The sequence below is a fragment of the Neovison vison genome, chromosome 2, assembly GCF_020171115.1.
Source record: "Neovison vison isolate M4711 chromosome 2, ASM_NN_V1, whole genome shotgun sequence".
Lineage (NCBI taxonomy): Eukaryota > Metazoa > Chordata > Mammalia > Carnivora > Mustelidae > Neogale > Neogale vison.
The window spans coordinates 105,349,639-105,364,413 of NC_058092.1; the positions used below are offsets into that span (position 1 = coordinate 105,349,639).

General features: G+C 42.9%; 1 protein-coding gene across 4 annotated transcripts in view; it reads left to right on the forward strand.

Annotated features, from left to right (window-relative positions):
• Nucleotides 1-4,503: 4,503 nt before the first annotated feature.
• The window catches only part of BCL9 (BCL9 transcription coactivator), an 84,008-nt gene continuing 73,736 nt past the window's right edge, over nt 4,504-14,775 (forward strand). For 3 of the 4 annotated variants that reach the window (XM_044239061.1, XM_044239067.1, XM_044239062.1), the window contains exon 1: nt 4,505-4,715. The gene's annotated coding sequence lies outside the window, so the exon portion shown is untranslated. Of the gene's footprint in view, nt 4,716-14,775 lie in introns of all 4 variants that reach the window. The other variant, XM_044239066.1, reaches the window with a different exon arrangement.

Here is a 14,775-nt window from a genome sequence, read left to right on the forward strand (position 1 = left end):
TCTTTTAATCATGGGGGCGGAGGGAGGTAGCTATATTTTTATGTAATGTGATATATTTAATTTATTATTAGGAGAAATGGCTATTTTCAGATCAGGTAATTTCTAAGCTTGCCTGCTTCTAAATTGCTGCTTTATCTTGCTAAATCTTGAAACTTGGTTCCTGATTTTCTGCTTGATTCTCTCCTTCATGTCAGATAATTCACCTTCCAGAAATGTGGAGGAGAGAGAAACCTCTTTTGTCTGACTCCCACATTTCCCCCCACAATTAAATATGTACAGGTAGATAGATATCAAATTATGAATGGGCTGGGTTTTTTAGCGTTTATTTGTAAGTTGGGTGTTTGGTTGGCTGAACATCTTTCCCTCATGAAAACCATGTTTTAAATGGAACTAAGCCCCATATTGACCCCATAGGAAGTTACTGTGAGCACTTGCCAGATGCAGGGAAAGGGGAATGTGGAGAAAGATGAAGCCAGGGTCCTTCTTCCTTTATTTTTAAATTTTTATTATTTTTTTAAGATTTTAATTTTAAGTTATCTCTATACCCAACATGGGGCTCAAAGTTACATCCTTGAGATCAAAAGTTGTGTGCTCCCCTAATGCAGCCAGCCAGGTGCCTTTATGATGTCCCCACCTTCTAATAGTTTATGCCATCTCCTGGTGCCTGCTTACCTTCTCTTGCTCTAAGCAACCCCCACATCCGACCTGCCTGACACCAAGACTCTTCTCAATTCTTAAACTATCTACTCGCTTCCCCCTTTCCACTTCACTCTCTAACCTAAATGGCCATTCGATATGAATTAGATATTCGGAGGAAAGCAGTCTAACGAAATAATTTACACTAACGTGTGAGTGGCTAATATTCTTTATCCTCTCTAGAGGCGTTTTCTTTTTAAAAAGATTGTTAATATAGCAAATGACGTTGTCGTTGTTGGGAATTCCAACAGTGAAACAAAATAAAGTGAAAAATAGCTATTATGTAGAAGGTATTTTGGAAGAGGCCTGCCATAATTTGGGTAGACCAGTCCAACAAGGGTCTTTCTTGCTCCATCCCTTCGTTTCATGACCCTCTCCGGCACACATACACATGTGCATACCCAAACATACATCTCATCAGCTCCCTTGGCTTTTTGTCTTTTCCTCATCAACTGGACACTTACCAGGATGACAGTGTCGTAGGGCTGGATAAGGTGCTAGATCTCATGGCATCAGCTCATTTTATAAATGGGAGAAACAAAGCTTGGCCAGAAGAGCCTGGTTCCTATCCCTATGAGTGGTAAAATAGCACTCGAACCCAGGTCTACCCAAGAATTCAGGGCATTTTCTTCCATACCCTGCAGTTAGCATTCAGAAGTCTTGTAAAATAAGCTGAGAAGCACTCAAGCAGTAATCTTGTTATCTATTTGGATTTCCACTTCTTCGCTCTTTGGACTTGGCAGGCGGTAACCATCAGTGCTGGAGGCAAGAGAGTCCGACCTGGTGTTCCTACCAACATGTTCTGACCCAGAGTCTGAGGATGCGCTGTCCTTGCCCAGGTGGGGCTGTGGAGGAATCAGAGAACTGGGTCTGTTTGTGGGCCTGGCACAGGCTTTCTTCTCCATTAGTTCCTCATGGAGATGCCACATGAAGACATGAGCATTGTTGTTGCCCCTCTCTGCTCTCTCTCACCAAGCATTTAGGTTTTCACTTAGAGTGAAAGGGTCAGAAGGGCTCCTCACTTCCTTCGGCTACTGCATAGCATGGGCTGGAGGGCATGGGCTCTGGAGAGGCAGGCTGCCTGGGGCCACAGCTCAGTCACACTTTCTGCCTCAGTGAGCTTGGCACTTCACCACACCTCTTCTGTGTCTCAGCTTCTCCATCCAGAAAATGGGAGCAATAACTGCTTATACCTTATGGGGTTGTTTAAGAGAAGAAAAAGCTTCATAAATGTCACCTGCTGTCATCAGCAGCAGCAGCAGCAGCCACACCTTGCAGGTGTTTTTAGTTTGATTTTATTATTATTATTATTATTTTTTAGGAAGGGAAGCCTTTCTGGCCTCAGCAGCCTTTCCCCATTGCCAGCAAATCTCCAAATCGCGTGGTCATTAAAGGTTAAGTTGACCCTTCGTGCAATTCTTGCCTAAAGGCCTCATTGTGAATCGTGAGTCATCATCGCTTAGAAGTGGACGGTGAGTCAGTAGTCTATTAAGGGGAGGTCAGAAGGTCCCCTGGCTCAAAGCGAGAAACCCAAACCCAACCTTGGGTACAGAAAGAAACAATGCGTTTGTATGGCTGAGTGGGGTACTATGGAGAACCTGAGCTAGGCGGTCAGAGGACATGAGATGGTGGTTAAATGCTGGGGCTTTGGAATCACACAGGTCTGAGTCTGATCTGAGCTCCACTGCTACGTTGCTGTGTAACCTCAGGGAAGTTATTGAACCTCTCTGTGCTTCATTTTTTAGCATCTGGACATGGAGATGGTCTTAAGAGAAATGACTTCATAGTATAAATGTTTAGGAATGTGCTAAAAATTAAGTAAATACTCAATCAAAAGTAGTTAATATTCTCACAATCAGGGCACCTGGGTGGCTCAGTGGGTTAAGCCGCTGCCTTCGGCTTAGGTCATGATCTCAGAGTCCTGGGATTGAGGCCCGCATTGGGCTCTCTGCTCAGCAGGGAGCCTGCTTCCCTCTCTCTCTCTGCCTGCCTCTCTGTCTACTTGTGATCTCTCTCTGTCAAATAAATAAATAAAATCTTAAAAAAAAAATATTCTCACAATCAGCATGAATGAGAGTCAGGGTAGACAGTTGTAGGGATCAACCGTAATGGAGAAGCAAACTAAGGGGTAAAGTCAGCAGGAACAAGGATGTGTCTTCGATACAGTTACTTTTAGTTAGTGACAAGCCATTTAGCTAGTATTAAGTGTAAAAAGTCATAATTTATTCCTTATTGCACCCCTACGAAGGAGTGAGTGATGCGTGTTCACGTAATTTGCATTTTGTAGAAGATTCTGAGAAACAGGCTATAAGCCACCTTCCTGCAAGAATACAGATCTGGTTTAGCTCCCGTTAGGAGCTCAGCTTCTCTCCAGCAACTGCGGGTAGAGGGGCAACTTCCTGGCCTAGGCTGGGGAGACCTTGTCAGGTCTGTGACTCCACAACATGCTAAAAATATGAATGTCACATCATCATCCTGTCGTTCTTCTTGATCTCAATTGGCCCTCCTGATTTCATGCCATCTGCAAATTTGCGCATCCTTTGTGCTCCTTTTCACTCACATTTTCTGCCTTCCTTTGCCATCTCATTTCCCCCCTCGCATGTTTCAATCTCTGGGCTTCCATCTTTCTTCTTCCTTTTTAAATGCAGTGCTCCCCCCCTTCCCTCCTTTACACCCCCACCTCCCTTCTCCCTCCTCACCAATCACATTCCTGCCTCGCTTCATGCCATATTCATTATCCTACCTCATTCCCCCTCATTCCTAGAAAACAGCTCTGAGAGACTCACCCACCCTTCCCCCGCGACTCGCAGTGCCCACCCTCCATAAATCCCAGCCGCCTGGCAATCAGTAACTTCAGCATCACACTTCACAGCTCTTAGAGTTTACACTACTTGTTACTACTCTCCTTGCTACTGCTCTCTAGGGTTTCTGGAAAAAAAAAATCCACTTTAAAAATATCCTGGGTACAAGTTGAACCCACAGTTAAAGTTTACTCGCACATTTACACATTTCATGGTTTTATTTTAACTAGTAGCTCAGGTCTTTGCTCAATTATGCAGGGAAGAAAGACCGGATCCTTCGGGAACCAGTTTTTCTCTACTCTAGAAAAGAAAGGCACCTTAACGTTCAACAGAAGCCCCGGAGCTGGGTCTACCTACTCTCTTATCTCCCCACTCCCCCAGCCTCAAGCTGATGGGACCTTGCTGTTTGGTTTGTGGTGGTTTATTTCACTCTTGCTGGAGCTCAGGCTGCCTCCCAGTGTGGGTCTGTGTGCACACGTGTGTGGCCACTGCTGTTTTTCCAAAGGGCTCACCTCTCTTCTGCCATTTTTACCAGGACACGGGAGGCTCTCCCGCTCTCCGGCTCCCTCTCTCTTTCTCTCCCTGCCCCCAACTCAGCCTAGGCTTTTTCCTGTCTCTTAACTCCACCAGTGCAGCAACTAGCTGAGCTGCTTGCGTGAGAGGGAGAGAGAGAGGAGAGTGAGAGAGAGAGAGAGAGAGACAGAGAGAGAGAGAGAGAGTGTGTGTGTGTGTGTGTTAGAGTGTGTGTGTGTGTGTGTGTGTGTGTGTCTGCGTGCGCAGCTAGGCCAAGCCTGCGAGCCTGCCTGTCACTGGAGAGTTTTAGTTTGCATTCAGAAGAAAGGAGGAGGGGAGACAAGGGGGGAGGAGGAAAAGGTGGAGGGGGAGGAGTGGGGGGGCACCAAGAAGGGAGGGAGAATGTCTTGTTTGTGGCTTGTCAGCAATTGCTTGAGACAAGCTTCCATGTGTGAAAGCTACTTGGCATGAATGCCTGGGCCGTACCAAGTGTCACCGCAGCAAGAGGGGGAGTCAGAAGAAAAACAGATCAGACCAGAGCAGACAATAGGCCCCTAAAGTGTTCCCCCTAAGTTGCTTTGATGTTGTCCTAGTGTCTTGATACCAGGAGGCCAGGGATTGCAGGAAAAGGGTCTTTTTTGTCTTCATTCACTTTCCCCCCTCAGTCTCTGAAATGATTCTCCAGAATTTCTCCTCATAAAAAAGGTAAGAGCCCTAACAATTCCTTCTTCTGTGGCAGGCTCGTTCGCCCGTGCCTGGAAGTGGGGGTCTCATTCCTGCGCTGCTCAGGAGGAGCGCTGGGGTCCTGCCATTGGAGCTCTTGCCTTGCCCCTGGAAGTCTTGCAAGGCGCGCAGGGCTGGGGATGGCCCCTCTTTCTAGGGAACCCCAGTAACACGATCTGTGCCTCTGGGTTGGTGGGGGAGAAGGGGTGGCTGGAGAGGGGTGGGAGGAGGGTGTGAGGGTGGAGGTGCGAGGGGGAAAAAAATGAGAGAGAGGAAGAGAGAGAAGCCTGAAAGAGGGGGAGAGGAGGGCAGAGCCCTCGTTCAGAGCAGCCCCAGCCTGAAGCCCAGGGAGGCCTTGCAAGCTTGGAGCTGTGGTTCTCAGGCTGAGTGAGGGCTGGCTGGGGCTCTGCCGAGTGCCCGCAGAGATTGCATCGAGCTTTGTGTGTGTGTGTGTGTGTGTGTGTGTGTGTGGACTTCCCCCACACTGCCCTGGCGCGCCTCTGAAGGGGAGGTACCCCAAACCTTATCACTGGAGCCCAGACTCCCGAGGCAGAGCGGCAAGGCAGGCGAGATGGGAGAGCAAGAGAACAACTCTGCGGCAAGACAATCCAGAAACTTTTCCAGTCTCAGGGTTTCTCTGGTGGTAGTCACTGTAAAGGAGTTGTGTGAGGGGGGATTGGGAGGGGGCGGGAGGGGGGGTTGCCTCAGTTTCCCCCATCTATACAATCCAGATAGCTGAGTCCTGGGGATGCTGCATATCTGCCTGGGATTTGGTAAAACAGAACAGAGCTTTATGTCTGAAAGGCATGGAGAAATCTTCAAGCTAGATTTACCGTGGAATCACCAAGTAGAAGTGTTATCATTATTCTTGGTAATCATCATCATCATCATCATCAAACCATCATTAAAGACACCCTGAGACAAAAAACAAAACAAAACAAGACAAAACCGGGGAACACAGATCAAGTGTCTGAGCATTTCTAAGGAAACAAAAAGCCTTTTTCCACCTGTTGGCTTCTGTCCTTTTCTCTTGTGTCTTTTCGTTAGATTTATTGGCTGATTTGTACAGAGAATGGGGTGGGAGGGGTTGGGTTTCCCCTTTCCTCCTCCCTTGTACATATTTTGTTTAAAAGAAGGTCAGTGTAAGATGCTCGAGAGAGAAAATGTGCCTCCTGTTATAGTAGTTTATTCAAGACCTTGTGTTTCCTGGTGCTGGCAGGCCTTCCAGACACATCTGTAAACTCTACCTTGGAGGTTAAAGATTTTTATTGTGGCTTTTAGAGATTAAATGAGATTTATTTACAATTGCTGTTTATCAGAGAGTAAATATCTTACTGTGTGTATGTGAGGGTAAGAATGTGAAGGTTGTTTACTCACTGGTGGTTTTGTGGATAAAACCTTTTGCTTTTTTAAGTGTCATCTTGAGAGATGGGAATAGAAGGCAGAAATCAGTGCCTAATACTCATCTTTAAATTTTTTTTAAGGAAAAAAAAATGTCTGCTTATTTTCTTGAGCCATGGATTTCCTTTCTTCTCTTCTTACATAGCAATTGCTTCAAGGATCTCAGTTGTGGCTCTCTCTGAATTCTCTGGGGGAATTTCACTCTCTTACCTAATTTGAGGTTTTCTGTGACTCTTTCTAGTTTTCCAAAAAAATCTGCAAAAGTCTAGGAGGCTATGCCTCCTTCCATTCTAACTGCAAGTGTTTATCAGACTGACTCCCTGTGATAGAGATTGAAGCAAAGGGCCAGCCCTGGTTGAGAATATTTATTTTCTTCCCTTGGAAGCCTGGAGAACCCGACTATGGGGTGTGAGAAAGGATGAAGGAAAGATATTAACTGGCCTGGATCTGGCAAGAAGCACCCTCCACACACACATAAAATGTTTTGTTGGAATGGAACTGAACTTTGTATTTTAAAACTTAATTTTTCCCCCACTTTGTAAGCAGAAGATCTTACCATGGTTTGTCTTTGGCAATATTTCAGGTTCTGGATATCTACCTAATATGTTAGAATTTCAGAACTACAAGGGACAAAAAAGGTTATTCATCAAGTTTTAAATGAGGACACCGAAGCCTTGGAAAGATCAGCAGTGACCTGAGGGGGGCTCATTGCAGCCAGGTAGCCTCTGGACCCTACCCTGGGGTTCAGAATGCCCAGAAGGCTGTCAAGTCAGCACCCTCACCTGGCCTCCATACTCGATCTTATACAGCCCAGCACTTGGGTCTGCCCGAAAGACAGGCAGCTTTTGGAATCTGTTTGCTGTGCTGGACGATAGCAATGCATTTAGCCCTGCTCAGGGCACATGGAGCAAACATGGCGACTGCGTGTCACGGTGTGAGTTCTCGTGAATTCATTCATGTGCTCACTTGTTGATTCAAGTAATACTCTAGGGGCATTAACTATGTACTGGGCACCTTGCTGGGTGCTGAGGACATAGGAAAAAATAAAGTAGACGCACCCTTGCTCTCAGGGAGCATGTAATCTTGGTGGTGTAATCAACATTAACCACAGGGTTAAATTAGTAATTACGATAATGATAACTTATACTGAACAGCATGCAGATACTCTAATAGGGCAGAACATAGAGTTATATAAGTAACTGTCCTAAATTTGTAACTAGACATAAGCTAGCTGTCTTTTTTTTCTTGCCTGAGGTCTTGCCCCAGCCAATTCTCATTCCACTGGAGGCATTCCTACTAGTACAGCATATAGGGGGCCTGTTGTTTCCAAAGACAGTAAAAAGCAGCCCCCCAACTTCTTCACACAATGCAACAGAGACCCAAGTTGTATCTATTAACTCTTTACACTTGTATTAGTAAATAATGCCACACTCCTCGTGAGAGTCATCTCGGTGATTCACGTTAGCTCTAGTCTCTGCACACCATGAAACTCTGATGGGCATTGCAAAAGACCTGTGGTTAGTGAGGCTCTTGTCTCATTTCACTTACTCCTTAGTTTCCCCAGTTCATATGAAACACTTACCTGCAGGAAACTCCACCGTTACCACTGTCATCTTGAAATTCCAAAGACAATAGTGTAATGAAATGGCTTTTCCCATTCCTCCTAACAAGGGCACATATCTTTAAAGGTGAAAAAAGTTTACAGCCTCTTCATCTTACCGTAGTCCCATTTCGATTGGGTTGTTAAAATCTCACTGGTTGAATCTCCCAGAGTAGGAGCATGCCCAACTCCATTTTGGTCTTGGGTGGAGAGAAGGAATGGTGGCAATGCCAGTCGTTTCCATGCAGGCCGACTTGGGGTCTCGCTTGTATCACTATTTTCTACATTGTGTGTTTCTCTAGTACTCAGAGGAGTGCTGTCTTCAGTGGTGTCAATCTATTTTTTTTTTTCCCTAGACTAATTTAGTAGTTTAAAAGGAAGGCAGGCATGCCCACCCACACAGAAATCATAGGTTTGGTGCCTGTACTTTGGGAACCTACAGAGGTCGTGTGATGAGCAAAATGAGAGTCATTTCTGTGCCCCCCCCCACCCCCGACGTTTTTTCACAGTGAAGTACAGGCCTACGTGGTAGCTACATTGTAGCCACAGCCCTACCCAGCGCTTGCAGCTATCATCTGCATTTGGCACCTGTGGCCCCTGCCTTCTCCTGTGAGCTGTATGACTTCATTTGCAAGTATTTGATCACTTCTGCCCGCCCCCCAATGTGTTACTCACTGGGGCGCTGCCTCTGGGGGAGGCAATCTGAGTAATCTGAAGAGAGGAGTGAGCCAAGTGGGGAGCTGAGATGTGGTGAAAACAAGGATCTGGTTGAGGAAGAAATTTAACAGAACTGGGGAGCTAGACAGCAGTGATCAGGCCATTCTTAACTCTAGGGGAGTAAAAATGGAGATTGATCACATTTTAAAAGGTTGCATCGTGTGGGTTCTGCGTGTAAATAAAAGTGTGAGAACCCCTAGTCCTGCCGGAGGTTTAAAACCAACACAACATCTGGGACATTCCCCACACTTCTTGGTTACAAATATTGCTTTTGCCTGTAGCTCAGGTGAAGGGAATTGTGTGTGTGTGTGTGTGTGTATGTGTGTGTGTGTTTCTCAAGAGACACAAATATAAGATGTAAAATGGAAATTTTCTCCATTTCTTTTAAACCTTGACATTTTAATGCACTTTAAAATATCTGCTCAGTCCTCTCTTATAATAGCCCTGTGAATTAAGTAATACCGTTATCCTTCTGTTATATTTAAGTAAGGTTATGTGACTCACCCAAGGACTCACAGGAAAATAAGGGACAGGATGGCTTGCTGATTAAATCTCCTTGTTAGGCCAAATCTCTACAAGAGATGAAAAGCAAAGAGGTGAGGCAGTCACCATTGATATCCTAGCCAAATTTACTCCTTTAAAGACTTAAGATTTAGATTGTTGCTCAAAAAAGAAGAGTCCCCCATTCTAACTTAATCATTACATGTTTTTTACAAGTGCATTGGACCAGTTTCTGGATTTGGTTTTACCATTCTATGACCTAGGACTCCCCACTCTGCTCCTCCAGACTCCTTTTAAGAATGGGGCTGGGCTACATCACTCCTGTTTCCTTCCTCTTATTCCATATTTCTCTAATTCTGCAAATAGAAAATTCTGTGGATCTGGTCTCTTGGTCACATTTTACAAAGCCCAGTTCTAGACCCGTGGCTCCCAAGGGGGAAATGTTGTGGGTATAATGGGATTCATTCCTATACATCCCAACTATGTTGACATTTTGAAGTGAAAAGCACAATAGGCAAAAGTGGGGTTTTAATTTATGGATTTGAAGAGAATTGGCCAGTCAGCATGCAGGCACATGTGCGAGGAGACTAAAGAACGATTTTCAAAAGAATAGGCTGTTTTGAATGCATATCTTCCTGTATAATAAGTATGAATTGAAAATGGATGGGCCCTGGGTACATCTCTTAGCTTCACTGCTCTTACTGCTTTGTCACAGAAATTGTGCCCTTCCTTTTTGTGCTGTGCTTACATATTGTTTTGAGGGTACAAGGGACCAGATGAAGTGACCGAGGTGTGGATAATACATGCTATGTGTTAAACGCTGTGCTTTGGGGGATGACAGGGCTACTGACGATCTTTATGATATGCAACTCCTGAAGGATATTGCTGAAGACTTGCTGATATGATGTGTGCTATATATAAATGTTATATACCTTCAGGATGTGAGTGATAAACGGTTTCTGAGACGTGGCCAAGAGTGAGACAGACAGGTTGGACAGTGAAGGATGTTTTTATTAATCATGTTTCATATGAGTAATTCTAAGCACTATTCACTTGAAATTGGTTAAATCTTTGGAAAGATATAATTTAAAAATTTCACATGCTAGCTCTTAATGTAATTTTCAGAATCCAGAGTAAGATCTTCTACCATGTTTTATAAATATCCTCTTGCTTGTAGCAAGGGAGACTAGTTCAAGGCTACTTTGAGGATTAGTAAACCACTGACTCTCTTTGAATTGGTCTTATTTCTGTCTGAAAAAAAAAAAGTATGTAAGATATGATTACTTTATAACTGGAGGAAGGAATTTGGAAGACCATATATAACAATTTTTTAAATTTATACTATTCCTTTATTCTCAGTTCCTTAAAATTCCTATCATTGGATAGCTTGCTTAACTTCATAAAATCCCAAGAAGTAACTACTTAAGAGCAATATGTTATTGACTTTATAGTTGGGAAAACATGAACGGGTTTGTGAAATGATATACCAGCAAGCTTTTTTGAACATAAGAACATACTCTACAGAAATATGTGAAATGTGGTTATTGATGAGTATCAAACGTACAGGAAAAGAAAAGCATATTTTATATATCATTGTTGCTAATCTAACTTTTAATGGTCTAAGTAGTTATCAAAAATATTTTTATATTGTGTGCTAACTACACTAGAATTAAAATTAAAGTGAGAAAACTTTTAAAAAAGTATTTTTATGTTATTCACTTAAAGATTCAAAATGACTCTAATTAAAAGCTTTGGAGAGCTTTAGTAATTTCCATGAAAATCATAATCATTCTTTTCCTTGAAAAATAAAGACACAAACTAAAAATTAACAGTAATGGCAGTTGAAAGAAACCAAGCCATCATTTTTGCTCGAAGAGAAACTTGGGAAATTCGAGGTCCTTCATTTTGTCTAATACTAGATACATTGGATTTTCTGTTTTCCCTGTGCCTTGTGTAATTAGTGTCTGGTTGAGGAAAAAAAATTTACTCAAGGTGTGTGAGTAAGGAAATTTTTGAATGTGGGTCAAAGTTATACTTCTCTTTTCTAAAGATGCTTGGACTGATAGTTTATTGTATAGAAGTCCAGGATATACCAGGGTGTTTAAGTCAACCATAGTGGTTTTTTTTTTTTTTTTAATTTTTAAAAAATTTATTTGACAGAGATCACAAGTAGGCAGAGGCAGGCAGAGAGAGAGGAGGAAGAAGGCTCCCCGCTGAGCAGAGAGCCTATTTGGGGTTCGATCCCAGAAGCCCAGGATCATGACCTGAGCCAAAGGCAGAGGCTTTAACCCACTGAGCCACCCAGGTGCCTTCACAGTCTTTTTTTTTTTTTTTTTTAATAAAGATTTTATTTTTATTTCTTTATTTGACACAGAGAGAAAGAGAGAGATCACAAGGAGGCAGAGCAGCAGGCAGAAGGAGAGGGAGAAGCAGGCTCCCGGCTGAGCAGAGAGCCCGATGCAGGGCTCGATCTCAGGACCTGAGCCAAAGGCAGACACTTAACCAACTGAGCCACCCAGGTGCCCCTAAGTCAACCACAGTCTAAAGAATGCAGGGTTTTAGAATCTGTGCTAATGGCCAGGTTTCTACCTTTGCTTGGACATCTTTTCCAAGCCAGCTCCTACTGCTCCTTCAAGACTTAAATTAAGCTGGACATTTCTTCTGGCAATCGTCTTAGACCATATCTTTGTTCCACCCCTTCTGGGCTGGGCGAATGCTTATGTGTCCCTTACCACACGGTGCTGCCTATAGGCTGCCTCCTGCTCTGGGCTGTAGCTTCTTCAAGGTTTGGGACTGTCTTAGTTTTTGTACCCCCACTGCCAAGCACAGGATGGGGCACAGCAGCTGGTCAATAACTGCTGTCCAGAGAGTGAACAGTTCACATTGAAATGTAGCTTATTAAGAAATTTAACTAAATACAAAAAAAGAAAGACAGGTAAAAATCTTAAATTATACAACCTCATGTTCCACGGTAAAAAAGGAAATTTTTCATATTAAGATATTCACCCTTCTCCTCCTTTGCAAAGAGTAAATTCTACATTCATAACAAAGTATTTTGAATATCTCTGAGTCTCTCCTTTACTTATGCTTGACTTTTCTCCCCTAAAACTTGTAAGCCATGTTTCTCCTTCTTGGGCCTTGTAGTTCCCGTTTCTGAGAGTTTATTCTTTATGTTCGAGGATCATGGGTGATAAATGAGTGGTGAAGTTTGAGTTGTTATTTAGGTAGTGGCTGAATAGGAGAAGTTTCTTCCATCTCAGAAACGGGGAAAATAGAGAGATCTTTGAGGAAGTCTGGACAATCGCAAGGTAGGAAGGTGATGCCTGACTTCCAGGAATCTGCAGCTGCAACCCATCTGATACAAAGGGGACAATGCAATTTAATCTTCATTTCATAAAAAAGGTTTTAAATGTTGAACCCTCCAGAAAAGGCCTTCTGGTTGCAAAGAACTGACTTGTTGTGGTTTCCTCGAGGAAAGCAGCATTCACTGTGATGATGCTCACAGATGGAACCTGAAATTAGAGCTGTAAGTCTTTCAGGTCCTGAGATAGCTCTAGGAGCAACCTCTTTGCCTATCTCAAACTCATTCTCTTACTGTGTGTTCTCTCACCTTGAGTTCCTATTGCTGCATGCTGGTTTGGTCTTCTAGCTCTACTCTGGGTAACCTCTATCCATCTCGTAGCTTTTGCTCATACCTGGTGTCGCTCCTTTGACTTGCCAAGCCTACCGTGTCCAGAACTCTACCCTCTCCACCCTCCTCCCTTTGCTTCTTCTTCATGTCTTCTTTCATTTGTAATTTCCCCCGATAATTCCTTCATTCTCTCAGATTTTTCTAATTCAGATATCCAAGAAAGAATCCAGTAACCCAGCTCATCTTTTCATTGCCCTTCTTCTAGGTCCCTAACTAGTCTTGCCCAAGGGGCAGATGTGCATCTCTAGCCTGGAGGCTGTGGGGCGGGAAGTTGCTACTTGGTATAAAACTGGGGTGCCTTTTAGTAGGAACTATGGAAGAGCCATCTTCCCTTTCATGTAGTTGGTGACAAATGTATTTGACATATCTAATGTAAGTCCATTATGGAAATATAAGAAATTCAGGATAACCAGGTTATTAAAAAGTAAAATGTTTTAGGGTTGACAGTTAGTACAACAGAAATAAGAAGACTGTGGGAACAAATAGCAAATTTATAACCAGGAAAAAAATTAGGAGAGGGAAAAGTGTTAGATTTAGTTCTTAGATGAGTGACATCATTTCATGCATTTATGAAAAAGCAGGAGTGTGTGAATAGTGAATGTGACAATATATTTTCTCAGGTCCCAGAGGCTGGTTTAAAAAGCAAGCATAATCCCAAAACTGAAGACCAGAATGGGTATAAATAGGAATACTAAACTTCTTAGGGAGTCTCTGCCTAGTCTTCCTGCCTGTATTTTCTTTTTCTGCTTCCTATTCTATTCTTGACCCCTCTTACTTTAGCATTTGGAGCAATCTGTCATGAACTACTGATATGCCCTTGGGCTGGTTATTTATTCTCTCTGAAACTCAGTTTACTCACTTTTAAAATAGGGATAATGATTATTATTTCAATGGCTTATTATAGGAATTAAATTAGATGGCATAATATATTTAAAGTGACTGGTACACATCACCTCGGATGTAATAGGTGCTCAGTTAATTGTAGCAATTATCCTAGCACACAGTGAGGAAGGAAACATTGATTGAACAATGTGTGGGGTAAGACTTTGTTTCTTATATCATTTATTTCATGTAAGAATCCCACAAGGACTTGTATTACTATGTCTACTTTACGAACAAGGCTACAGTGTTAGTATTTAATTGAGAATTTGCTATGTGCTAAACACTGAGTGTTGTCTTAATTCAAGCGAAGCTAGGTGCTATTTATGTTTTCATCTCATAGTTGAGGAAACTGAGGTCTAGAGAGTTTAACTTGCCCAGAGCCATACAACTAGTAAGTGACAATCAGAACTTGTGTGTCTGTGTGAACTTAGGTCCAGTTGACTCCAAAGTTCCAGTCACATGGTGGATGAATGTGCATATGACTGAATCAAGATTCAGACCTTGTGTAGGACAGTGTTTTTGCAGTTCACCTATCAGAGGCGGGCACTAACTGAATGACAGGTAGTGGTTGGCACACACAGGCTTATGATCAGACAGACAAGGGCAAATTTTGGAAAAGGTACAAAGCAAAATATTTTAATAATTGAAATATGTCAAAATGGGTCTCTCAGACCTGATGAAATGATTTAACGAGCATGTGTTGAATGTCTACTTTTGTCAGGCAGTGAAAAAGGAACTTGGCATTGTGGGAATGCAAGGCAAGTAAGGTTGAATTCCTACCTTTAAGATGCTTTCATTCTGGTGGAAAGAAATAGATTCTCACACAACTAATAAAGCGTATAGCAATGGAGCAAAGAAGTGGGGTAGTCAAGAAAGAGAACAGTCAATTTGCTGGTGAAGGGAGTGGCGGTAAAAGGACCTGGGGAAAGCATACAGGAGATAACATTTGCAATGGTCTTCGAGGGGACAAATACAGAAGAACAAGAATCCTTCTGTAGTTTCCTTCTTCAGACCAATGGTTTTATTAAGAGGGGTATGAAGTAGCTAATTATTGTGGTAATAGATAGACAGTTAAGAGTGTTTCCAAAGATTAGGTTCTTTGACCAAACGTAGAGAAATACCTACTCTTATTAATCGTAAGTATATATTTGCATTTCCCGGTCTGCACTTACGTGTGTCTTTATTGAAGGAGCCAGAAAATGGAATCTTGTTTTCTATGCATTCTAGATCCTAGGTTCTAGGATCTATAA